The sequence below is a fragment of the Mauremys reevesii genome, linkage group 3 (genome assembly GCF_016161935.1).
Source record: "Mauremys reevesii isolate NIE-2019 linkage group 3, ASM1616193v1, whole genome shotgun sequence".
Taxonomy (NCBI): domain Eukaryota; kingdom Metazoa; phylum Chordata; order Testudines; family Geoemydidae; genus Mauremys; species Mauremys reevesii.
Genome location: NC_052625.1, coordinates 130,362,326 through 130,388,055, shown reverse-complemented (window position 1 = coordinate 130,388,055; position 25,730 = coordinate 130,362,326). Strand labels below are relative to the sequence as shown.

At 41.6% G+C, this 25,730-nt stretch overlaps 1 long non-coding RNA gene across 1 annotated transcript; it reads right to left on the bottom strand.

The window, feature by feature from the left end:
• Positions 1 to 1,418: 1,418 nt before the first annotated feature.
• LOC120401818 lies at positions 1,419 to 17,472 on the bottom strand. Its single transcript, XR_005596760.1, has 3 exons — positions 17,362 to 17,472; positions 4,181 to 4,245; positions 1,419 to 1,935 (listed from the first exon to the last, which is right to left on the bottom strand). It is a non-coding gene; the product is annotated as an uncharacterized LOC120401818 (long non-coding RNA).
• Between the last annotated feature and the right edge of the window lie 8,258 nt (positions 17,473 to 25,730).

Here is a 25,730-nt window from a genome sequence, read left to right as displayed (position 1 = left end):
ATTTTTTGGGATAGGGATTGTCCTCTCACTATTAGTTCTACAGAACTTAGCACCAGGGGGCCCTGATGTCAGTTTGGGTTATTAGACACTATCAACAAGATAAAAATAAAAAATGACAATATTGTGAGATATCCATAAGACTGTGCGCACCATCTGAAAATACTGATCACATATATGTATATATATGTATAGAAGATGAGTACTTTCAGATAGTGCACACAGTCTCGTATTATATTATATTTTCCATCATTTACTTTTTCCCCTTCAGATCTATAATTTGTCTAAACAAATTATAACAGACTATGGATTATACATATATTGAGCAATATGATTATTATTATGTGTGATGTATTGTTTCTGCTCTTTGATGGGATAGCTAAAATATTGTAAATGGAGAACAGTTAACAGCAAATAGTGAATGTTCTGTTTGCGCCTGTATGGCTATCCACAAGACTGGCACCACTACAAATATTCATACAAATAGAAAATATTTGTGGAAAAATTACCCCACAAATTCAGGAATACAGTCAATCATAGAATGAGCTGACTTTTGTGAATGTGTTTGTTTGTGACAACATGTTCTGTTATTCAAACAGAAGTCTATAAATTCTTAATCTAGAAATCTGTGGCCTCTTTGATTAGAATTTAAATACTATGTTCCTCAGCTGCTGTCAGCTTGCAGAAAAAGAGCAAAAGGAGAAAAATGAGCACAGAGCACCTAGACACCACAAAGCTGGCAGCTAAGGAATGCAGGATAAAGTATTATGGTACTCAATTTGAAAAGGTAAATACATGATTATTTCTGCCTTATAAATTAGACTGCATGACTTTGGCCATATGCTATCCTTGTTCCTCCCAGACAAATCCCACTGATGTCAAAGTGAGTTGTACACATGAGTCAATAGGAGCATATGGCCTTATATGGTAATTACTTTTTTAACTTACAAAAATAATTGCCAAGTAACCTGTAGTGACAGGCGATTATAGGTATTTCCACTCTAGTCACAACAGCTTCAACAAGTGTGGTGTAAATACAGTACAAAGCAGCTAATTTATATGCCCCTAAATGTATATAGCCTTATTGAAAAGATACAGTGGAGTAACCAGTTATTAAGTTGTCACATGAAGATCCTACTCCTGCACTTGCTAGGCCAGATCCTCACTTGGCATAAATTGGAGCCATTCCATGTTATGATGATTTACACCAGCTGAGGATCTGCTCCACCTAATTCAGTGTACATTTTGCCATTAGCTGCAGTGGGAGTAGGAGCAGGCACTAAACCATCAAAACATCAAGAGAATTTTCAAGCAAGCAGGCATGGTTTATTACAAGTCTCATCAGTTTAGAACAAGAAACATCCATTTCCCAGCATTTTTTTTTTTTAAGTTCACATAAGGCAAGCCCATCATGTGTCAGTTTGCGTAAATCTGTGTGTACATCATGCTGCGTTGTTCCTTCTCCTGCTTCGTCTCTCAGAATTGTATTACTCAACACAGTATAAAATTCTTAGTCACTGCCATCACCGGACTTTCTGTGGCATCGTCCCAGTTCTCTACATTACATTCTCAATTTTATAGATCGTATTTGAGCTTGTTTTTGTTTGAAGAACACTGACCAACATCCTCATAACTGCCCATCAGGGTCAAGTATCTCGCATTTCACCATCTCACATTTGTGTGTACCAGACTAAGGAGTCTCATTAAATTCTTACTTGCAGGAAAGTGAGTCATTTACTGTTTTCCACTTTGATTCACAGCGGTTGATGGTTGTTCAAAAGGAGGAATTAGGCTTAACGTTTCTGTTCTGTGATATGTTAGTATCTTCACAGGATGCAAAATGACATTCAACCTTAGTTTTATCACTTGATCTTATACAATCCCCTCATATCAATGATACACAATCCTGCCAGTCACATCTGCACAGTCCATTATTGCCTAATGGAGAGTATTTTCCTATCATTATCACTTAAAATAGACACCAACAATTAAGCAAACAAAAAGAGAATGCAGAAGAATTATTTGAAATGTCATGCGTTTGTGTAAACAACAATCATCAATGCGTTGGCATCCAAACGCATAAACTTTGAAAAATGAAATTCCAAACTCCCTGAAAATCTTGTACTAAACTTTTTGGGACACAACACAACGAAGGGGCAAAAGAGCCTTCAGTGAAACTGCAGAGGTGCCCGGTACAAACCACAGATTAGACAATATCAGAGGGTTAGCCGTATTAGTCTGGATCTGTAAAAGCAGTAAAGAATCCTGTGGCATCTTATAGACTAACATGCTCCAAAATGTCTGTTAGTTATAAGGTGCCATAGGATTCTTTACTGCTTTTACAGATTAGACAATATTTGACCATTTCTGGAGAAGAGGTTCTGGATCCTCTTACTATTTTAGCAATCTCATACATCAAAAACAAGGGGACGTGCTCAGTGAGTGCACAGTCAGACCAGCTGCTAACACAGAAGCCATAGCAGGGAGTGCATCTCTGCAAAAATTATAGTTAATCTAACCAGTTCTTACACCAGACCAGACTATGAGGAGAACATGCCAGGGCCAAGGCACTCTATCTCCTCCTCCTTTCCACCAAGGCCATGTATATGCAGCACTTCTGCAGGTAGCTCAGTTAATTGCTATAATGAGTAGGTTTCTTAGAATTTTATTGATTTTAGACCCTGCAATTATAATACATTCCAGATTGTTCTTCCCACTAATTGAATCTGTGATTTAATTAAACCTAAGCCTTTGCTATTTTTTGCAGAGCAAATGATTTTAGTTATTATTGTAGAGTACCTGAAATAGTTCTTGCTCTAATCATGATATACTGGGCTTGGCACTTACTTGCCACCCACGCTGAAAACATGCTAATTATGATAAAACCTGAAAGTCACCACAAGCCTTTCATAATCTAAATTACAGAGATGATGTTGCCTGAGTAGCAATCACATTATAAAGACTCATATGATCTTAAAGCAGGAGGCCAACACAGCTAGATAGAAAAGACCAAGGCCCAGATTTTAAAGGTATTTAGGCACTGCTGCACTCAGGCCCAGTCTACACTACAGAGTTAGATTGATGCAAGCTGCCTTGCGTCGACCTAGCTGTGGAAATGTCTTCACTTAAATTTGGCTCCTGCTGACATAAGTGACTCTATACACCAATTTAGTAACACCACCTCCCAGAGTAGCATACAGCCACGGTTGATGTAATTAGGTTGACAGTGTCAGTGACAGTCAGTGTAGACACTGCATTGCTTAGGTTGACTGGTGTTGGCTTTCTGGAGCCATTCCACAATGCCCCACACTGACAATACAGTCAATTCAAGCACTTCTGCTGAGGACATGCACTGCTTACACAATGAGCTAACTGTGCACCACACAAGCAATTTAAATATCATGGAGGCTGAATGCCAATGTAAGTTAGGTCAACATAATTTTGTAGTGTAGACATGGCCTCGTTGTTGCAATACCTAACTGAGCTAGGATCCTAAATCTCATTTTGAAAAGGGATACAGACACTTAGCAACCTAAATCCATTGGAGTTTCTAAATTACTTTTGCAAAAGAGATTTAAACTCTTACACCAGTTAGACATTATGCTACTGAGCTCAGCAACACCAAAATACCTTAAAAAATCTAGGCACAAGAGACAAAAGACTATTGTTTTGTTCAGTTCGAGGTATCTTATGTGATTTCACAGGTAAGGATTTGTGTTATAGTCTAGTACACATTATCTGCAGTTCTTTATATGCAGTCTGGCCAGGGCATAACATTGTGTTTATTAATAATGATAATCACAGTGGATCGATTGATCTGAATTGGATTCTTTTGTGTTCATTCTAATCATGTATTAATATTTAAGCTGGACTTTTAACACTAGTACCATGATTCATGGATTGCCTTGTGACTCTGACTACATTTGACACAATATTCTCCCCCACCCGCCCACCTGCTTTCTTACCCACAATGCCTGACTGATAAAAAATTACAAGGTTGTTTCTTCTTCCCACTTCCTGGCAGCTTGCAAGAAAGTACAGTTTCCTAAGGGCTCTTTTATTAACCCATGGGGGAAGGGCTGGGGCCAGCCGGGGGTGGGGGAGGGGCGGGAAAGCGGAGGGAATGCCAGGCCATTTGCTCAGCTGTCCTTGCTATAATTCAAGTATCCAACAGGGAGCTCACCTGGATCAGCAATCTGCTTCTTCTGCCTGAGACCAGACTTCGACCCTGATTGTTCTACTGAAGACCTAAGAGGGAAATTCTAGTAAGACAGATGAACTCAGCAAGGGCTATGTAACGAGCCCCAGAGATCTGCTATCAGCTTGAGAGCCATGAACTGATGACCACTTCTTTAACAATTCATTAGAAATTGGATGAAACACATGCAGGAGATATCATTTTCTCTTTGTATGGTGCTGGGTGCCATGGTTCACAACTAGCATCTCTCTCTCTCTCTCTCTCTCTAAATCTAATCCAAAATTCTGGATTCCTACATATACATTTTATTGGAAGTTTGTACCTGAAGCCTAACACTGTGGTTTGGGCCCTTCTCTAGTAAAATAGTTACTCCAGCTAACAAGATTTAAATTATAAGGTGTCCTACTTCGTAATTACCTACCATGAATCTACCACTCCTCACAGACTGCACAAATGCTGGTGTTTTACTTTGCAAGTGAACCTCACACTTTCCCTCCCCCAACCATTTTTTTTTATTTTATTTTATTTAAGGGTGGGAGAGAAGAAGGAAGAGATGGGAATGGTTGGGAGACTGGAGCTTACAGCAGGCATATAGGTTTTATACGTGTTGCATTTACCTATTCTAGTCTGTTTGTAAATTGAGGTGGTGTGTTTAGGAGCTGTTCCATTAGAAAAATAATTCCATCATAAGAGTTTTTGTTCCGTTTTTGACAGAAAATGGCTATTTTGACAAAATGGCATTTTTTTACTAAAAAATGTCCACTTTTGTTGAAAATTGCTGGCTTTTGCCGAAAACCCCTGAAAATTCATTTGTATTAGCTTTTGGGGATTTTGAATTTTTGATGAAATTAAAAAAAGGTTGAAGAAAATATTTTATGAAAAAATCATTTTAATTAAAACATTTTGCAGGGGAAATATTTTTGCTTCTACTGTTAAAGATATAAATACATGCACAAAATTCATTATCTCCAAGTTTCTGATACAAAAGCAATTATAAAAACATAAGATCATCTCACTGTTTACCCGCTAAAGTTAAAGATTTCCCTTTACTTGATAGGGCTACATTTTTTTAGATATGAAAAGCCCTTGGTTCAAATCCAACGAGGGCAGCTGCTTCACAGATTGAAAAGGTACTTACTCAGATTAAAATGGTCTGATTTAATTTTTCCATGTGTACCTGTAATACACTACACAAGAATTTGCAACATTTTATGAAGGCTCCTACTGATCTAATAAGGAATTTCATAGAATCATAGCAATTATAGACTGAAAAGAATTGCTGTGTTAGTAGAGTTGTGTAAATATTTCAGGTCAAAACTAGATGAATTTTGCTTGGCTTCATCCCCAAACTAAAAGTCTTTGAGATTTGCTGTAACTTGGAAGAGGATTTTGGCCCTTCTACCTTCAGTCCAACTACTCAAGTCATCTGCAGGGCTCCCTTCTTCTAACAAGTCACCAATACACACTCTGAAATACAGTAAATGAGCTGGAGTGTATTTAGTGGGTATTGGTAGAGGAGCTGCTGGCCTTTACCACTCCTGGCCCAACCAATATACTTTGCCAATCCAAAGTAACTTCAGTAACCACAGGATGAGGAAATGTTCATTCAGCCCTACTGTTCTTCTACTAAAAGTGTTTTGCTCAGTCTGGGACCACAGTTAGCAGTTTCATTGCTTTCAACAAAACTTACTGGGGTTTACATGACCGTGGCCAGTTTCGCTTTGAGTTTTCAGGTTCACACATTCCTGAAACTCAAAGCAAAAGCAGAGGTAAGGGGATGTCCCAAAGCTGTGCAAAGCAAACCCACCAGTTCCATTTGCCTAAACCCATGCACACTGAAATTGGTGGGCTTTGCACAACCCAACCTACTATGTCACATTAGCAAGCCAGCCATCACATTTTTCAGTCATGAATTGAAATTCTGCCTCAGAACCCAGATCTTCTGCAGAGGTGACAGAGTGTAATAATCTGCAAGCCACCTAGCCTCCAAGACTCCTTCTTGACACGAAATAAAGCTATAAGCATGAGCTCATTAAGGGTATAATGCAACCCTGTACAGAAAGTCTGCATTAGGCCTATGCATCACTTAAGTCCCATTTCAGCTGTGCTGCGTGCAAGAGGTGCATGGGCCTTGTGCAGGCTATACTCAGGGGTGAATTTCACCCCAGAACAATATGAAAAGATCCAATAACAGGGTGCACTTAACACTGTACATTAGCTGTTATCCTACATACCAGCCATTGACATCAGCCATCTTATTTAGATACTTCTTTTGTGACACAGCTATAGCTTTTTAAAATTATACAATAGCAACATTTGATGTTAGTTGATGTTTCTGGATGGAAATATTTTACTGACAATACATAGGATTTGAATAATTGAATTTTTTGGGTGGGAAAATGTTAATTTTGATTACATTTTTCAATTTTTAAAAAAGAAACATTTGAAAAAAACATTTTGTTTCTAATTGACATTTTGAAACTTTGGAACGATCAAAATTTCATAATGTCAACGATTAGAAACAAAATGTTTTGTTTCAGCTGAACATGTCAATTTTTTTCATTTTTGACATTTCCTAATAAAAAAACCCCTAAAACTTGTTGTTCCATGAAATTTTTCAATATTTTGACTTCTCAGTTCGGGACAAAAAACAAATGTTGAAATGTCAGAATTTCCCATGGGATAGCAATTGTGTGTGCATGGAATGGCCAAACTGCTCTAATTTCCACAGTTCACAGTATTATTGGCTAACGTACTCTTTGTAGTCAGATAATTGCAGCTGTATTAAATTGTGCCAAAGCATTAATCTGAACTCACTTAAAAAATAGTTACTAAGAGATGCTTCATTCTAATTCTTAATTGATTCACCTTTCTTTGATGTTAATAAAGTGGTTTAGAGAAGTAACGTTGGATGGAAAACCAGGCCACAGATGCCAGAAATGACATGAAAGGTTCCTACATTTGAAGCAGTTAACAGCTGCACAGCTAAGGATAATAATAAATTGTATTGGTTAAAACTATGTGTATGTATTTAAGTGTACTCATATTTTATTACCAACATGTATAATGTGATATACTGTAAGATTTAAGTGGTAGGGTTTTTTATTACCTTTTAAAAGATTCCTGTGTGGAACAGTGGAAAATAAGGGCCAGATCATTGCATTTTTGTGGGCTGCATCCACATGTTCATATTTCCCAACGTTTTACTCTTTATGAGAAAGAAGAGTGCACTATGCAACAACATGGTTTCCTCCACCACCCCCCATGTAAAAATCACATGCCGGTGATTCATTAAATCCTATTTTTCATTGTCCTCATAACTGGGTAGATTGTTTCACTGAGAGTCATCTATCTAAGGAATGGAGAATACCTCCAAGGCATTCTGCTTTTCAAGTGATAATCTAAGATCAGACAAATGGAAACAAGTGATTTGCAGTTTCACAATTGTCCAGATTCCTTGGATACAGCTCATTTTCAGTATAATCTTCTTAAATTCAGACTAAGATTCTGTTTAGGGAAAGACCAGTTTGATGAGGGTGCCATGATGCCAACCCCAAGAGTTCAAGTCATGAATCAAGCCACAAACATCAGGAGAATGACTTTAAAAAAAAAGTCCCACAACTTAAAAAAAAATACACATGGGGTTCTTTTATTTGGCTTATGGTCTCTGAGTCTTTCGGGAACGTTTGGTTCACATTTTCAGGCTTTTCTCTGCAACCATTAGGGCTAGAAACCTGCTGTTTAAAAAATGAAAGCAGAATTTCCCATGTAATGCCTCCAGGAGCTGTAACTTTAAGAAAAAGTCCAAATATCACAAGGCTCACAATAAACGCACAAGAGTGGGCATGGGCAACAGCATTCAGGAGCTCAAATTTAAAAATCAGTTCCCTAAAGCTGAACTTCTATCTCTTGTGTTCGCTTACTACAAACATTAGAGTGACTGAGCTTTATTTGCACAAATCCACACTGAAAAATAAATAGTAAGCTTGTACACTGGAGTAGTCCCACCAGAAGTAGTATGTATTTTATTTCTTTGGATTCATATTTTATGTAAGATGGAATGCTACTTGACATGCCAGGTGCATAGAATTGCCAGAAATACCCATATCAGAGCCCAATGAGCCAGGCAACCATCCAACTATATCTTTTGCATCTATGCCCACAGTTATTTTGTATAAATGCAACAAGAGAAAATTGAATTCAAACTCTAGATCCAGACAATAATTAGGTAGGGATAGTTGAATTGGGGAGGTGAATGCGTGGTTACGCAGGTGGTGTTGGAGAGAGGGCTTTGGATTTTTCAACCATGGGATGTTGTTCTGGGAAGAGGGATTGCTATAAAGAGATGGGATCCACCTAGGGAAGAGCATCTTCACAGGCTTGCTAACCTAGTGAGGAGGGCTTTAAACTAGATTCGCTGGGAGATGGTGACCTAAGCCCAGAGGTAAGTGGGGGGAGTGGGATACCGGGAGGAAACACAAGAAGGAGGGTAGAAGACAGGAAGCCTCCTGATTCATACTGAGGAAGTAGGGCAATCGGCTAGTTTTCTTAGGTGCATGTACACAAATGCAAGAAGCCTGGGAAACAAGCAGGAAGAATTGGAAGTCCTGGCACAATCAAGGAAGTGTGATGTGATTGGAATAACAGAAACTTGGTGGGGGAGTTCACTTGACTGGAGCACTGTCATGGATGGGTATAAACTGTTCAGGAAGGACAGGTACGGGAGGAAAGGTGGAGGAGTTGCATTGTATGTAAAAGAGTGGTATGATTGCTCAGAGCTCCAGTTTGAAACTGGAGAAAAGCCTGTTGCGATTCTCTGGGTTAAGTTTAGAGGCGAGAGCAACAAGGGTGATGTCATAGTGGGCATGTGCTATAGACCAACAGATCAGAAGGATGAGGTAGGCGAGGCTTTCTTTGGACAACTAACTGAAGGCTCCAGATCACAGGCCCTGGTTCTAATGGAGGACTTCAATCACCCTGACATCTGCTGGGAGAGCAATACAGCAGTGCACAGACACCCAGGAAGTTTTTGAAGAGTGCTGGGGGCAACTTCCTGGTACAAGTGCTGGAGGAACCGACTAGGGGCCATGCTCCTCTTGACCTGCTGCTTACAAAGAGGGAAGAATTGGTAGGGGAAGTATAAGTGGTTGGCAACCTAGGCAGCAGTGACCATGAGATGGTTGAGTTCAGGATCCTGAAAAAAGGAAGAAAGGAGAGTAGCAAAATACGGACCCTGGACTTCAGAAAACCAGACTTAGATTCCCTTAGGGAACTGATGGACAGGATCCCCTGGGAGACTAATATGAGGGGGCAAGGAGTCCAGGAGAGCTGGCTCTATTTTAAAGAAAGCTTATTGAGGGCGCAGGAGCAAACCATCCTGAAGTTCAGAAAGAATAGCAAATATGGCATGCGACCAGCTTGGCTTAACAGTGAAATCTTCAGTGAGCTTAAACTCAAAAAGGAAGCTTACAAGAAGTGGAAATTTGGACAGATGACTAGGGAGGAGTATAAAAATATTGCTAGAGCATGCAGGGGTGTAATCAGGAAGGCCAAGGCACAATTGGAGCTGCAGCTAGCAAGGGATGTGAAGAGTAACAAGAAGGGTTTCTACAGGTATGTTAGCAACAAGAAGGTGGTCAGGGAAAGTGTGGGACCCTTACTGCATGGGGGAGCCAACATAGTGACAGATGATGTGGAAAAAGCTGAAGTACTCAATGCTTTTTTTTGCCTCGGACTCCACAGACAAGGGCAGCTCCCAGACTGCTACACTGGGCAACACAGCATCGGGAGTAGGTGAGCAGCCCTCAGTGGTGAAAGAACAGGTTAAGGACTATTTAGAAAAGCTGGACATGCACAAGTCCATGGGTCCAGATCTAATGCATCCAAGGGCGCTGAGGTAGTTGGCTGATGTGATTGCAGAGCCATTGGCCATTATCTATGAAAATTCGTGGCAATCGGGGGAGGTCCCGGACGATTGGAAAAAGGCAAATAAAGGGAAAAAAGAGAGCACAGGGAACTACAGACCAGTCAGCCTCACTCCAGTCCCTGGCAAAATCATGAAGCAGGTCCTCAAGGAATCCATTTTGAAGCACTTGGAGGAGAGGAAGATGATCAGGAACAGTCAACATGGATTCACCAAGGTCAAGTTATGCCTGACCAACCTGATTGCTTTCTCTGATGAGATAACTGGCTCTGTGGATATGGGGAAAATGGTGGATGTGATATATCTTGACTTTAGCAAGGCTTTTGATATAGTCTCCCACAGTATTCTTGCCAGCAAGTTAAAAAAGTATGGATTGTATGAATGGACTATAAGGTAGATAGAAAGCTGGCTAGATTGTTGGGCTCAACGGGTAGTGATCAACAGCTCAATGTCTAGTTAGCAGCCGGTATCAAGCGGAGTGCCCCAGGTGTCAGTCTGGGAGCTGGTTTTGTTCAACATCTTTATTAATGATCTGGATGATGGGATTAATTGCACCCTCAGCAAGTTCGCAAATGACATTAAGATTGGGGGAGAGGTAGATACGCTGGAGGGTAGGGATAGGGTCCAGGATGACTTAGACAAATTGGAGGATTGGGCCAAAAGAAATCTGATGAGGTTCAACAAGGACAAGTGCAGAGTTCTGCACTTAGTAAAGAAGAATCCCATGCACTGCTACAGGCTGGGGACTGACTGGCTAAGCAGCAGGTCTGCAGAAAAGGACCTGGGGATTACAGAGGATGAGAAGCTGGATATGAGTCAACACTGTGCCCTTGTTGCCAAGAAGGGCAATGGCATATTGGGCTGTATTAGTAGGAGCATTGCAAGCAGATCGAGGGAAATGATTATTTCCCTCTATTTGGCATTGGTGAGGCCACACCTGGAGTATTGCATCCCCCAATACAGAAGGGATGTGGACAGATTGGAGAGAGTCCAGCAAAGGGCAACAAAAATTATTAGGGGGCTGGGGCATATGACTTATGAGGAGAGGCTGCGGGAACTGGGGTTATTTAGTCTACAGTCTATTCCACGAACAGAACTCCACTGACTTCAAAGGAAGTTCTGCTCACAGAGTAGCTGCAGGATTGCATCCTAGCCTTCTAGCCTTATTGGCTTACAAGGTTACCTCTTAAAGCAGCAGGATACTATTCATTGCAGAAATTCCTCTTTATCATCACCGTGTCATATGCTCCTTCTCTCCCATTAAACTAGTCAGATGATCCAATAGTGAGAGTTATATTAACTTCTTACATGTATTGCACATACAGAAAAAATAATTTTAATATAATCTTTTCATGCAAGCTGCTTTACAACAATACAAATTTCAAAACAGTGATGGTATTAGACACTGGAAATTACAGAAAACAATTGTTTAAGACATTGCATAGTAAAATGACTTTGGGGAGCACTTGGGACTTGAGGGAAAAAATCTGAGTACATGAGGCTTGATTAGAGCAACTGTGCAGAGTCCAGAAGAGAGTGCAACAGCCATGCACAATCTTCTGATGGAGTATCGCAGAACTATCACTTTGGTGTCGAGGGGTGTGACTTATTGGCTGAGGGACTGGTTTGAAAGGGGATCAGCAGTAAAACAGCGTGGAACTGCATGTTTGGGGTTTGAAAAAGAAATGATGTGGTCAAGAAAAAGGGGGAAGGAGCTGGGTGTGGGGAGGAAGACCAAGGGAGAGGGATAAGACAAAGACAGATGTTCTCATTGTTACAGCACTAGACTAGGAATCAGAAATTCTGGGTTCTCTTCTCAGGTCTGTCACAGACTTCCTGCGTGACTTTGGGCAAGTCAAATAACCACTCCAGGCTTCAGTGATCCCATCTGTAAACTGGGAATTAAGAGTATTTCTCTACCTCAAAAGAGTGTTATAAGGCTTAGTCCACTGTGAGGTGTTCAGGTACAACAGTGATCAGCCTCATGGAAAACCTATCAATAAATAAGGCAAAAATGGCAAGTGAAAGGTAAGTTCCTTCCATATATTCTATTTTCTGTTCTTATACAGTACCCATTACCATAATATGTGAGCCTCTGCTGATAGTTCACTGAGCAATATGACTTATTCTGAATCTGTGAACATTTGGTGCTCTACCCACCAACACTCACGAGGAAAAACCAAGTTCATATGCACATGTGTGCAGTTATGAAGAGGAAATTCCAGATGTGATGCTACAATCACTGACCTTAGCCCATTGACAACCTATTTATCATTGCAAGCCGCATATGTGGTCCACAATGTGTTACCTGGTCCATAGGTTGAGAACGACAGGGGGCACCCCCTCAAACCCCCTCTTCACAGACCCCTATCCCCAGCCAGCCCTCCACAGAGTGGGGCCAGGAGTGGAGCCCTGGGCACAGGGCCAGGCAGCCTGGACCCACCCTGCGAGGCCAGCCAGCAGCCCTGATACCAACCCTGGACCCCGACCCTGTGGGGTAGCCCCTGGATCCCAGATCCTGTGGGGCTGAGCAGCAGCCCTGGATCCCAGGCCCCAGATCCCCACCATGCAGGGCCAGGCAGCCCAGACCCCGCTGCACCAGGCGGCCAGGAGCCCGGACCCCACTGCACGGCACAATGGCCTTTAGCACACAGCCGGGCCACAGCTGTGTCCTAATTGGGCCACATGTGGCTCATGGGCTGTGGGCTGAGAACCTCTGAGAAAGCTTGTTCCTTTCAACAACAGAAGTTGGTCTAGTAAATTATATTACCTCATCCCCTTTCCGTCTCACATCCAGGGACCAACATGACTACGCTACCACTACATGCAACAGATATGAGAGAGAGAAAGAAGGGATGGCACAGATGATTTTTCATAACATTATTCATTTTTATTTGATTTGACTGGGTTGCATATTTTGTTATAATTCCCTGGATCAAGATTCAGGAGTTTTTAGTCTAGGCCCAGAGCAATCAAAAGGGTAAATCATTGCTCAGTTGGACAACACGGTGCTGTCTCTCCCCAAAACACTATTACCATACTTCATGAAGAGAGATTGGCAGTAGGTCAGCTTCCTGTGCTCCGGTGAACTTGCAGGTGGAGGTGGAGCATTGGAGAGGAGACTCTCAGACAGCCAGGGTGACTGTTAGCCTCCCATTTGTGTGTTTCGTTTGCATTTCCATTTTCGTAAGATATTCTTCCTATTTTAAATAACTTTTCTTTAAGAAAACACACATACTCCAAAGAGGTTATGCAAGTTGGTGCAGTCTCAGGATAGCAATTACTTCTACACATACGCAGAGTACAAATGCAAGGCTTTACTCACCCATCTGCTGGCACATCCTATCACACGCTGACATTCCCCTGGGAGCAACTACTTTACATTGGCTACAGCGCGGCTGGGAAAAACAAAACAACGTCTCCAGAAATAGACATGCCAGCATGTCATGCAATCCTTGGGTTTTATTGCAATGTGTTTTTTTTAAACAGGAAAAAATGTATATAAAGGATGTGTTTTAATAAGTAGGTGCCATTGCCTAAGGTTTATGATTCCTTTGGTAATACTTTTTAGTGTGCTTTTGAACAGACAGTTTAACTTTTTCTCTTGTGAGTGTCTTCTTGTTAACATCAACATATTTTGCTTAGTAAAAACTAATGGCCACAAGCTGAGACTTCATAATTCCAAAATTAAAAACAAAACTAGAATTATTCCTTTCTCTGGTGCACACTGTGTATTCTTTCTTCACTACCGGCCAGGCTGTACCCCATTCTCCATCTGGTTGCAAGGTAGAAGGGGGCGGGAGGCTCTGCCTTCCTCCCCTGTGCTCATCTGTTGTACCACCACTTCAAGCACCTGAGTAGCAGCAAACACCATAGAGTTGCTATGTACCATCCTCCTGCAAGTGGGCTGTGCCAGTATGTTGGGGAGCATATACTGTTCCAGATGCAGACTCAGCTTAGTTCATTCCCTCTCAGGGCAGCCGGGACACCAGAAGGGAGGATCTGACTCCCCTCACATTCTCCCTCCTGGGCAGTTGTTCTAGGTACAATACAACAATGTGCTGCCCTTCAGTCTGGGCAGTTCATAAATGACAGTCTAGCTTTATGCCAGTATTTTAGGCCCTGTTTTACATGGACAGATCCCTGGGCTTACATGGAACCTCAATGAAGTCAATAGGGATCCACTCTCACAACGCTCTTTTCAGGACACAGGCCTTCTATTATAAGTTATTTGGGGACAGTAGATATTTCTTTCTTTGTGCTTTGTATATTGTTGGCATTAAACAAATAATAGCAAGAAAATAGACCCAAGATATATAAATGGGTTGACAGTTCTATTTGTATTTATTTATTTAGGTTTGTAATATGTACCTACTCTAGAGGCCAGATTCTGACCTCAGTTGTACAGTGGTACATGCAAAGTAACTGTTTTGAACTCAATAGGACTTACAGTGCTGTGGAATTAGACTTCTATACATGAAAGCAAAATCTGTCAAATTTTTATGTCCCAACTTTTGTGCAGATTAAAGAAACTTGGGAGCCCAGAGTTTAGTCAAAATTACAAACATGAACCATCCACCCACTTCATTATGGAACAAAAATGATAGCTTTTCAAAGCCACAACTGATTTTCAGCTGCAGAATGGTTACTATCCATTTAAAACTGACATATATGTGCCTCTTCTAAGTGCGACATTTTTCCATCTGAGTTGTTCACAGATTCTTCACTTCAACTTTAGAATTATATCAACTTAGCCCTGCCCCGCCTCCTCCCTGAGCACGCCGTGGCTGCTTCACTTCTCCTGCCTCCCAGGCTTGCGGCACCTACGCTGATTGGCACTGCAAGCCTGGGAGGCGGGAGAAGTGAAGCAGCTCAGGGTGGAGGCAGAGCAGGGGTGAGCTGCTTCATTTCTCCCACCTCCCAGGCTTGCAATGCCAATCAGCTTAGGTGCCGCAAGCCTGGGAGGCGGGAGAAGTGAAGCAGCTCAGGATGGAGGCGGAGCAGGGGTGAGCTGGGGCAGGAGGGTGGGGAGCTGCCGCAGGGGAGGGGGGCGCCTCAGGGCAGGGGCTTGGGAATGGGGGAGGGCGCAAGGTGGAAGTTTTGCCTAGGGCGCAAAACATCCTTGCATCGGCCCTGGAGGTACTCAATACACACAAACACTCCCTGGCATTGCCCATTCATGGAACAGATCTCACATACACTGTTCATGTCTGCCATGATGCTAGCCCGCTGTGGTTTCTCAGCTTGTCCGCTTACTCCTTCCTTAACATTAATCAGCGTAGATAACTAAACAAGAGAGGTCGCCTATCACTGTTCTTATCATGAAACCAGGCACATCCACTGAAGGGGCGATTTTCTCAAGAACCTGACCTGCACATTTTTAGGGGTAACAAGATAGAAGAATGAACAAAAAGACTCTAATTGCCAACGTTATTCATTAGCTGCTAAAACAAATGTCTTTATTCAAAGAGTACTCGGTTACATAACTTATGATTGGTTTGCTATTTAAGAACTCCTAAAACACAAGAGAATTAAGACATCCACAGAGATGTCATGTTGCTGCTTTCTATAGAAAACCTTGTTTTCCCACTTGCCTGGATCAGGGGAGGATTAAATTGCTTTGTATGGCAATTGGAACAGATGTGTAGAACTACTCTTTATGTGCCTGCTCCTCATTCCATTGAAGTCAATGGGAAAACTTCTGCTGCTGGCCATTCTCAGAGATGGACCATGGTCTCATCCAGAGTGGCAATTCCTATGTGCCACTGACTTCAATGGAAGAAGGAGTAAGGCCCCAAGATACCTGGCAGAGTTAGCCAACTTGTGCAGTCATGGCAGAAATGGGAGGTATCCTTAAGTATCTGAAACAGACTCGTACTAAAGGTGCACAAAAAGATATATACTACTGAATTCATGTTGTGTGTGATTACTCCATGTAGTCCTATAGTACATGATGTGGTGTCTACACTAGATAAATCTATGTGAATTTGTATTAAAACAAACAAACAAAAAGACGCCCACCAAACTGGCAGCTGTGCTTTTAGTTAGATTTTAACTGACTTTTTCATTGGGTCATGGCTGCAGATTGTTGGATGCAAATTGAGCTGAAAAGTTGAAATGGCAGCTCATTTCATTTTGAAAAATAACCTTTTTTGCGCCTTGTGACACAATACAGAACAAATGCATAGACATTCATAGGTGAAATGGGGAGGATGGATAGGTACAATGTATGCAAATGTGAGCATTCTGATCACTCCTGACATGTTTTAGGTTAGAATATGAGCAGCCCTTTTTTTTTAGGCCTAGTCTACACCTAAATCTTAGATCAAATTAGCTACATTGCTCAGAGACATGGTTAAGACCCCTTCTTAGAGACATAGTTAAGACAACCTAAGCCCTAGGATAGACACCCCTAGATTAAAGGAAGAATTCTTCCGCCGACCTAGCTACCATCTCTTGAGGGATGGATTTACTACAGTGACAGAAAAATCTCTTCTGTTGCTGTAAAAAGTGACTACGCTACAGTGGCATAGCTGCAGTTCTAGTTCAATCTATTCGGTTTTCCTGTAATAGGCCTCTGGAGAAAATGCACAAATACATATCGACTCTTGGCAGATGCATTCTGAAAATCCTTTCAAATTCATTAGATCTTACTATCCAAACACCAGGAACTAAGAAGCTTTTAAAAAGCTGTAGATGTTCTTGATTCACCCTTAGAACGATGCTGATGCTCAGGCCACTTTTGATCCTAAAGGCAGTGTAGAATGAAACATGCAATCCAAGATAACTCTTAAGAAATAATAGTAATTACAGTGTATCAGATTATCAGCTGGCGTATATCACTATAGCTTCACTGAAGTCAATGGGGCTAGCTTGGTCTGCAACAGCTGAAGACCTATCCCAACAGAATTTTTATGATTCAAAACTCAGTTATCCAACCTCATGCTGATATTTATGAATATCTTTGAAAATTCCTCTCAATTATCTAAAACCAGGAATATCAAGTTTATTCAACATGCTCATCACATTTGGAAAAAAATAAAGATTGTTTGGAACATGGGATCAAATTGCAAATTAGGAAAGGCCAGCAAGCAACTTCTCTTTCAATATCTATGACATTCCAACTGCAGCAAACTATACCACTCATTTTTGCTTCTATTGAAGCTAGAAAGTATTAGTTGAGTGGGCCATCTCCACAACAATTGGTAAGGGAAAACTGAGGAGAAACACCTCACGTACTTACCAGCAGAAAGAAAGATACAGCCATTTTAAAAATGGCTTCCTTAGGGTCACAGCTGCTTATGTCTGTCAAATTTAAAGGACCAGCCCTAGAAAGGCTGTGAAAAAAGTTCCTAAAGGAGGACAACCCTGCAGGGAGTTTGAAGGACCAGGATGACACCAAGGAAGGTACTGCTTCTGTGCTGTGCACATTGACATTATGTCACAGATTGGGAAGTACAATTTCCATACTTAATTCATCACTGTAGCCTTAAAGTCAGATTCTGTAAGATTCTGAGTTCCCTCAATAGCTACTGACTTCAGTGAGAGCTGAGCTGCATTCTGCAACTTGCAGGATGCACCCAATGGGCCCCTGAGTTCTATAGTATCTTGGAAGATTCATTTTTGAAAAGTCCATGCAGCTGAATGACATGGCACACTCTAGGGAGTAGAACTATTCTTCTCAAAGCATGATTGAGTTCTGGACACCAAACTTCTAATCACCTTTTAACACCAGAGTGTTTCTCATTTTGATCAGGTGTGGTTCATTCAGACAGAAAGCCACAGATATTTGCCACAGGTACAGCCCATTTCCTACTATATTTATACCAAGGATAATCTTCAAAATCTAGTAGAAAATGCCATGGGTTTATTTCTAATGGTGCTTGTTCTAATAACATAGAAAAGAGAAATGAAATATGAACGTAGTATCCTTCATAATGCATTAGATATCCAGCTTATAGACCATTCTTCACAACAGGAGAAGAAAACACTTCTCTGACTCAGCACGAGACATGTAACTAAGGTGCAGAGAACAGATACAGGAGTAAGTGCAATATTTAAGCCACATGCTGAGGTGAAGGCACAGCACAAGGTCAGGCCAGAGCTAGGCTGCTGCATGGATGTAAGGAGAATGGCACTTTGGGGCCACAAAGGGCTCTTATGACTGAACTGAAGTAGCCACTATGGAGTGATTCCACAGCCTGCAGAGAGTATTTCTTCCCCCTGCCCTTTCCTTGAGATACCTAGTGCACTACTCAAACTTGATGCTTTGATCCCTGGATTTGGCACCATACATGTACATTAAAAACTGTGTGCTTTGGCATGGATGTTATTTGGTGCCCAGGCACTTGAAATTGTCGGGGGACAAAAACAGTCCTATAGATTAACTTCTGAATGGGGCAGATAATTGTTAAAGATTCATTCTATTCCTTTTCACTTTATTGTGCTGCTGAGTTTCTTTGATTTAATTTAAGCATTGTCATGGGGTGACTGCCCCCCTTAAGAGGGAATGGATCCAGTTTACCTGTGACTAGTTAGTTGCTTCCTGATGGTGCCTGATAGAGGGCAACTGACCTCTACAAAGACCCAGGCAGCAGCAAAGAAAGGGAACAGGGCATAAAGAACTGCTACTTTTTAACCTATTTTACTCTGAGGGGTCTGCTGATGGTGGCACTTATACTGATAAATTATGCTTGGAAGCAGGGCTTGAACTGGACTCAGAGGGACAACATCCCTTTCCCAGTTGAAGGGAAATGACCACTGGTTTGCTCTGTGGTAGAGAAGATGGGCAACTTGGTTGGCCCTGGGGACAATAGGGAAACTGAGGCAGGAGTACCTGTAGCACCATTGTTGGCTGCTGGAGAGCTCTTTATTGGGTAGAGGGGCATGACCCCTGTTTCAAGCATACATTACATTTCCAACAACATGCATTGATGAATACACAAAACAACATTCCAGAGCTAACAGAGAAGGGCACAAAATGTGTATGGAGCACTGTTGGATATATTGTTGATGGTACACACACATCTGAACCAGCTGAGCAGATCTTATCAAACATGCTTGATTCACCTTTGGAGATGAGTTATCAGTTCTGATCCTTGTTCTACATTCAAACTGTCTAACTGCTTCAGCTATGCCAGTGGATTCCATTACATATGTGCTGTGAATAACGGAGGTCTTTTGCATTTGAGTGAGTTGCTGAGCTGAATTGCTCAGGTTGGGCCAGGACTTAGGGAGACTCAAGCCATACCCCTTTTTGCAAGCCACGCCTATGTGAAAAGTTGATTTAAAAATTTCAAAATATTTCATTTAAACACAGGGACAACAGTCTTGCAAAAAATGTTCCCATTTTTTCACCTAGCTCTAGTGATGCGGGAGTTGCTAAGTTGGCTCTGCTACCTGATGATTCCAGTACAGAGAGGAATCTCTTTAGGTAGCCAGTTCAGGCAGCCTTAGTGTACTTAAGGATCTGGCTCCCCTATGTTGTGGCATGAGGCAGTCTAGGACAGAGTTCAATTAAAAAAAAAGATTTGTTTTTATTAACAGGCAACTGGTTGTGTTCAGAGTCTATAGGCACTGTAAATGATGGTGCTTCAGGAGTATTTAGATAAGCATTTCCTGTTTTCATAGGAAAACTCTTCTCTTGCAGAAACCATACCCCTCCCATTGGTGCTCATGCTGCAACACTGATGGAATGATAGGGTGTAATTTGAACTTTCCTGTTCCAGGGTAATCTCTGGAACTTCATGTACCCTTGCAAGCTTTTTTACTTCAAAAGGAATGAGACTCTATAGCTACACTGGAGAGCTTACACAGTGCTTACTCATAGCTTTCCTTTCCTGGCTATAGTAGCTTGGGTTATTAGTGTCTCACTTCATGAGCACCAAATGCACATCAAACATTTAAAAAGGAGTGTGGGGGCGGAGGGGGGGGGACAATAGAGAACTTTCTAAGGTTTTCCCATTTGTAGTATTATCTGCACGCCTGTCACCAAACGTCATTGATGACTGGTCAGTGGCCTATGTACATATTTGTTGGTAATTTCTGGACAGTGTATAGTGGACAGCTCCCCTCTGCCCCCCGATCATAAATACCTCAATAGTCATTCTTATGACAGTTTGGAATGGCAAGGTTTGGGAGGAAGCCTCTCCCCACTTCTTCCACAAAGCCTTCCTATGTACTAGTGATGGCTCCATGTCCCTCTGCCCACCCCCACTGGAACTGTTGCCCTGTGTTTGTTCCTGTCTAAATTGGATTATGAGCCCTCTGGCGGAGAAGCCGTGTCTTATTCTGTGTTTTATAGAGTACTGCTCACTTTTGCAGTGCTACATAAAATAGTTAATAATAATAGTAAAGAAAATACAAAGATCTAGTTAGGGGCAAAGATTTCCGCTTTGTCAAGTCTAATGCCGCAGTGCAATCACAGAACAAGAAAATATAGGATGACCACACAGTAAGGTTTATTTTTAAAAAAATTGTGAAACTGCTATAGGAGCCCAGTATAAAATACTTGTATTTAAAAAAAAATGTCTTTTCAAAATGGTAATAGGTAACTACTCTAGAGTGGTCTTGTGTAATAGCTATTGTACCCAGGGGAATCAAAGGATCACTGCTGAGCATTGCCATTTGTAACACCCAAATGGCAATGCTTTTCTCTCAAGGAGTCTTGAGAAAAGGCCTCCTGCTTCCTTTCAAAAAGGGAGGAAACACTCATGCATTTGCTCAACAAGTAGAAGGAAAAATAAATAATGGTGAACAAGAGACAAGTAGTTCCCTCCACTGCAGGAATTACTGAATGAAATTCCATACTTTGTATTGTGTAGGTCATGTGAGGTCACCATAATGAGAATCTATGAATAAGCATTTATTGCTATACATTCTATGCTGTTCATATTCCTATTATAGGAATAATATCCCCTAATGGTTTCACTCATCATTATCCAGGAATTATAGGAATAATATCCCCTAATGGTTTCACTCATCATTATCCAGGAGAAAGATTACCTAAGCAGTGAATGGACATTTCACGCTGTTTTTAAAAATGATAAAATCGATGGGTAAACTTGAAAAAAATGTCTAGAAAGCCGGTGAGGGAAACGAAATCAGGTCTTACAAATGTTAATCAGCTTTAATTGAGGACCAAAATCTTTCTTTGTTTCCAATTATATCTGACTCACTTTGTTTATTTCTACGTTTATCAAGGAAGTGCCTTTGTTCCTGAGGAAAGAAATTCTGTGGATGCCTAACTATGTACCATGACTGACAGAACCTCAGAAGCTCTCATTTGTCAAGATGTAGCAGTGTAACTATATGATTTTGTTCTTGTTTTATCAATCTAGCATCATTGAAGCCAAATAGATTAATACAGGGATTGACAACCTTTGGCTTGCGGCCTGTCAGGGAAATCCAGTGGCAGGCCGGGACGGTTTGTTTACCTGCAGTGTCCGCAGGTTCGGCCGATCACAGCTTTCACTGGCCATGGTTCGCTGTTCCAGGCCAATGGGGACTGCAGGAAGCGGCGTGGGCCGAGGGATCTGCTGGTCGCCACTTCCTGCAGCCCCCATTGGCCCGGAACGGTGAACCGTGGCCAGTGGGAGCTGCGATCGACTGAACCTGTGGACGCTGCAGGTAAACAAACCGTCCCAGCCCACCAGTGGATTTCCCTGATGGGCCACGTGCCAAAGGTTGCTGATCCCTGGCTTAATAGATTATAAAGCCAGAAGGGACCACTGTAATCATCTAGTCTGACTTCCTGTGTAACACGGGACATAGAACTGCCCCCAAATAATTTCTGTTTGAAGTAGAGCATGTCTCTTAGAATCCTGATTCTAAAATATCCAGCAATAGAGAATCTACCACAACCTTTGATAGATACTCATACAATACAACCCCTAGAGTATTTACTCTCCCCTGCTTATCAAGTGATTCAATTAACTTACTCTATCCAGGTCCCAAGGTCAAACATTTTTTGTCAGTTCATTTTCTTATAAGGCATTGCAGTTATGAGAAACTGACAAAATGATGTCTCCTGCTCTTTACACTAGGTTCAGTTCATAAACACTAATTGGCAAAACCATTTCAGAGTCCCAGTTTCCTTTAACATTAGCCACTAACTACTCAAAGAGTGAAATCTGGTTGTGATGGGGTGTACCAGGCAGCTGATGCCCCCCTGCTGGAGCCCCTTATACCTTGGCACACCCTACCTGAAGAAAAGTGTCCTTTCAAGGGAAAATGGTGAGCTTAGACCTCAAGAACTGCCTAGCGGAGCCACTCAGGATCAGCTGCTGGCAGAACCAATGAGAATGGGTCTTCCAGAGGCAAGAAGGGCCTGGAACAAGCAGAAGCCAATCAGGGCCTAGCAAGCCAGGTAAAAAGGGCTGGCTCCTTCTTCTAGGGATGAGTTCTGGGTAAAATTGGGACATGAGAGGACAGATCTTCTCTGTTTTAACCCAAGAGACTTGGATTGGCATGGCCAGGGTACAAACTCTGACTGCATCTTTTTGGTTAAACCAGTGAAGAACTGTTATTTTTTATTTCCTTGTGCTCCCCTCTTTGTCTGTATCCACCTGTTGTCTCCTACCTTATTCTTAGATTGTAAGCCCTTTGGGGCAGGGAACATCTTTTTGTTCTGTGTTTGTACAGCGCCTAGTGCAGTGGATTCCCGGTCCATGACTGGGGTTTGTAGGTTCTACAGAAATACAAATAATGAATGAGGTTATGAAACTAAAAGCCCAGGAGGCCATCTTGAGTTGAATATCAATTTGCTGCTGACTCATGAGAGGTTTTACTTGTTCAGGCACACCTGCAACCCTGTGGTTGTAAGAAGTAGGAACAGCTGTGCGCCACAATTCTCATTTCTCCTGTTGTATGTCTGCTGGCTTTTCTTAGACTGGGTTACTGCCGGGGCAGTTACTGTTGTTTGCTGAAGCATTAGCAAATGCAGCACAGCAAGAAGCAGATATGTGCTAAGTCATCCCTTTGTCCCTGCAGTAGTCTTAAAAAACATTAACAGTCTTGAGAAAAGGCCTCCTGCTTCCTTTCAAAAAGGGAGGAAACACTCATGCATTTGCTCAACAAGTAGAAGGAAAAATAAATAATGGTGAACAAGAGACAAGTAGTTCCCTCCACTGCAGGAATTACTGAATGAAATTCCATACTTTGTATTGTGTAGGTCATGTGAGGTCACCATAATGAGAATCTATGAATAAGCATTTATTGCTATACATTCTATGCTGTTCATATTCCTATTATAGTGTGAGGAAGGTGAACATTACTTGAGGGTTTTTTTGATTATTTGTATGACACACATTAATTGTACACATCCAGTATCAGGAAATACAATAGCGCCAAAGAGAGTTGCAGTGCTGTGTAATTATTACCATAATTTTCAATGGTATTTACCGTATAGTTGCCATACTAAGGAATTAACTTATAGAACAGGAGCATGTGACACCAAAGGGAGCTTTTCCTCTTCCCTCTTCACTTCCTTTGTTATGTGGCCATAGAAGCCAAACTATTTGGCTTCTTATATCTATACTTCAGGCTTTCTCATGGTTCAACTACAGTTCAGTCTTAGATCATTAATAGCCCTAATATGTTTTTAAGAGTCTATATCATACTCAAAACTAGTTTTTGTGCACACACTCTACCTCAGGAATCATCTCTGATTGCTGATTTCCTCTCAGTTTGCTTCTGGGCAAAGGCTGACTCAGAGAAAGGGAGAAGATATGCTATTGAAACTCCTACATAAGGCCATACTGGGTCAGACCAAAGTTCCATCTAGCCCAGTATCCTGTCTTCCAACACTGGCCAATACCAGGTGTCCCAGAGGGAATGAACAGAACAGGTAATCATCAAGCTGTCGCCCATTTCCAGCTTCTGGCAAACAGAGGCTGGGGACACCATCCCTGCCCATCCTAGCTAAGACCTTCTTTATTTTAGAGAGACAGGAATACTTTTTGTACTAACCCAATCATTACAATGATTTTAATAAAGAATATCTACCAGCAAATAATACTTTTGTTGATACAACAGCTGTGTTTTTATATTCTCACTTAACTCTTGCAACTGCCAGCCAAACGAATGCATAGGTCACATATATTATGTCCAGCCCCAAAGGTTTGAACAGAACATGCTTATGCTTTATAGTCGGCTCTGAAAACTGTACTCTTTAGACTCCACAGTAAGCTCTTTGGGGCAGTGTTTGTGTCTTGTCCCTTTGTACAGCACTGAGCACATGAACATTACTTAACAAATAATATTGGACCAAGATTTTAAAAAATGGGTACTAAATTTAGACTTCTAAATCCAGTCATGCACCTAAATAAGTGGCTTGATTTTTCTAAAATGCTGAAGTCAGTGGATACTCGGCACTCTTGAAAATCATGCCACGTATTTAGTTGCCCAACTATGGACTTACAAGCTTCACTTTAGGCATCCGTTTTTAAAAATCTTGGCCTTGGTGAACAGGAGTCCTGTATCTAACAGACCCTTCCTTGTGTTAATGTCTTTGGAATTAAGAGGAGAAGAAGCTGGAATGGATTCTACAGACCTATTTAAAATTAAATTAGTGTACGCTTTTGCACAGGGTAGGGAATGAGTTTTAATATTAATGTCTCAGTAAGCTGAGAAATTGATTTTCAATAAATATCTTACTTCAAAACCTGGAAACTAAAGACTCCTGGTGTGATGATTAGAGGTATCTGTGTATGCACAACTTTTGAAATCTGGTAATACATATGCACATGCATGCATGTGTCTATACCTTCCATTACATTGCCTTACTTTTACAGAGAGCCTATATTTACACTTAGACTAATATTTTATTAACGTAAGTTGTTATTATCATGGAGTGCCTCTACATGGATGTCACAAGGGTTGAAGCACATACCTGTCAGATTAGGGATAATGGAGAGTCATTAACCTTAATGACTGTTCTGACCAAACAATAGGTACGCTAAGGAGATGGCTGGAGTGGGAAAATGAGTTTGACCAAGTTTCTTTGCTGGGGGGTTGGAAAAGTGGACAGTGGAAAATCACCAGCAGCAGACAAAGAAACTAGATGTTCGTAGGAGGATATATAAACTCAAGGGACTCACAGAGCAAGACACATGAAGCTTTGGGAAGAAGAGAGGAAGAGACATGCATGCTTTTGTAGCAGGTGTGTTGGTTTAACTGAGGGACCAGCCAAAGTCAGAGAAGGCTAGCTCACCTAAAGATTCTGAAGAGAAATCATCAGGTGCAGGGAAAGATCCCAGAGGACTCTGCCCAAGCCCAGAGATCTCTCCAGAATGGTGAGGAAACTGTGGCTGGGAAATGTGTACAGGGATATTAATTATTTTGTATTGATCTGTACATTTTTTGTGGTGCTAAGTAAAGAGTAAATTGTGTTTAAAGCCTTTCACAAAATCTGTTTGCTTTCACTATCATGTGCATCTGTAGAGTTAAACTGTAACCCCAGAATGCCCACGTCGGGAATTCTGGGAGAGGGTGTGTTTAAGCTACAGGAAAGTCTGAAGGGTTAGTACTAGCCCTAGGGGCTAGGCAGTTGGACTGTGGCATCTCAGGTCGCAGAAAGAGAGTGCGAGATAGAGGATCTTCTCCCCAAGCGTG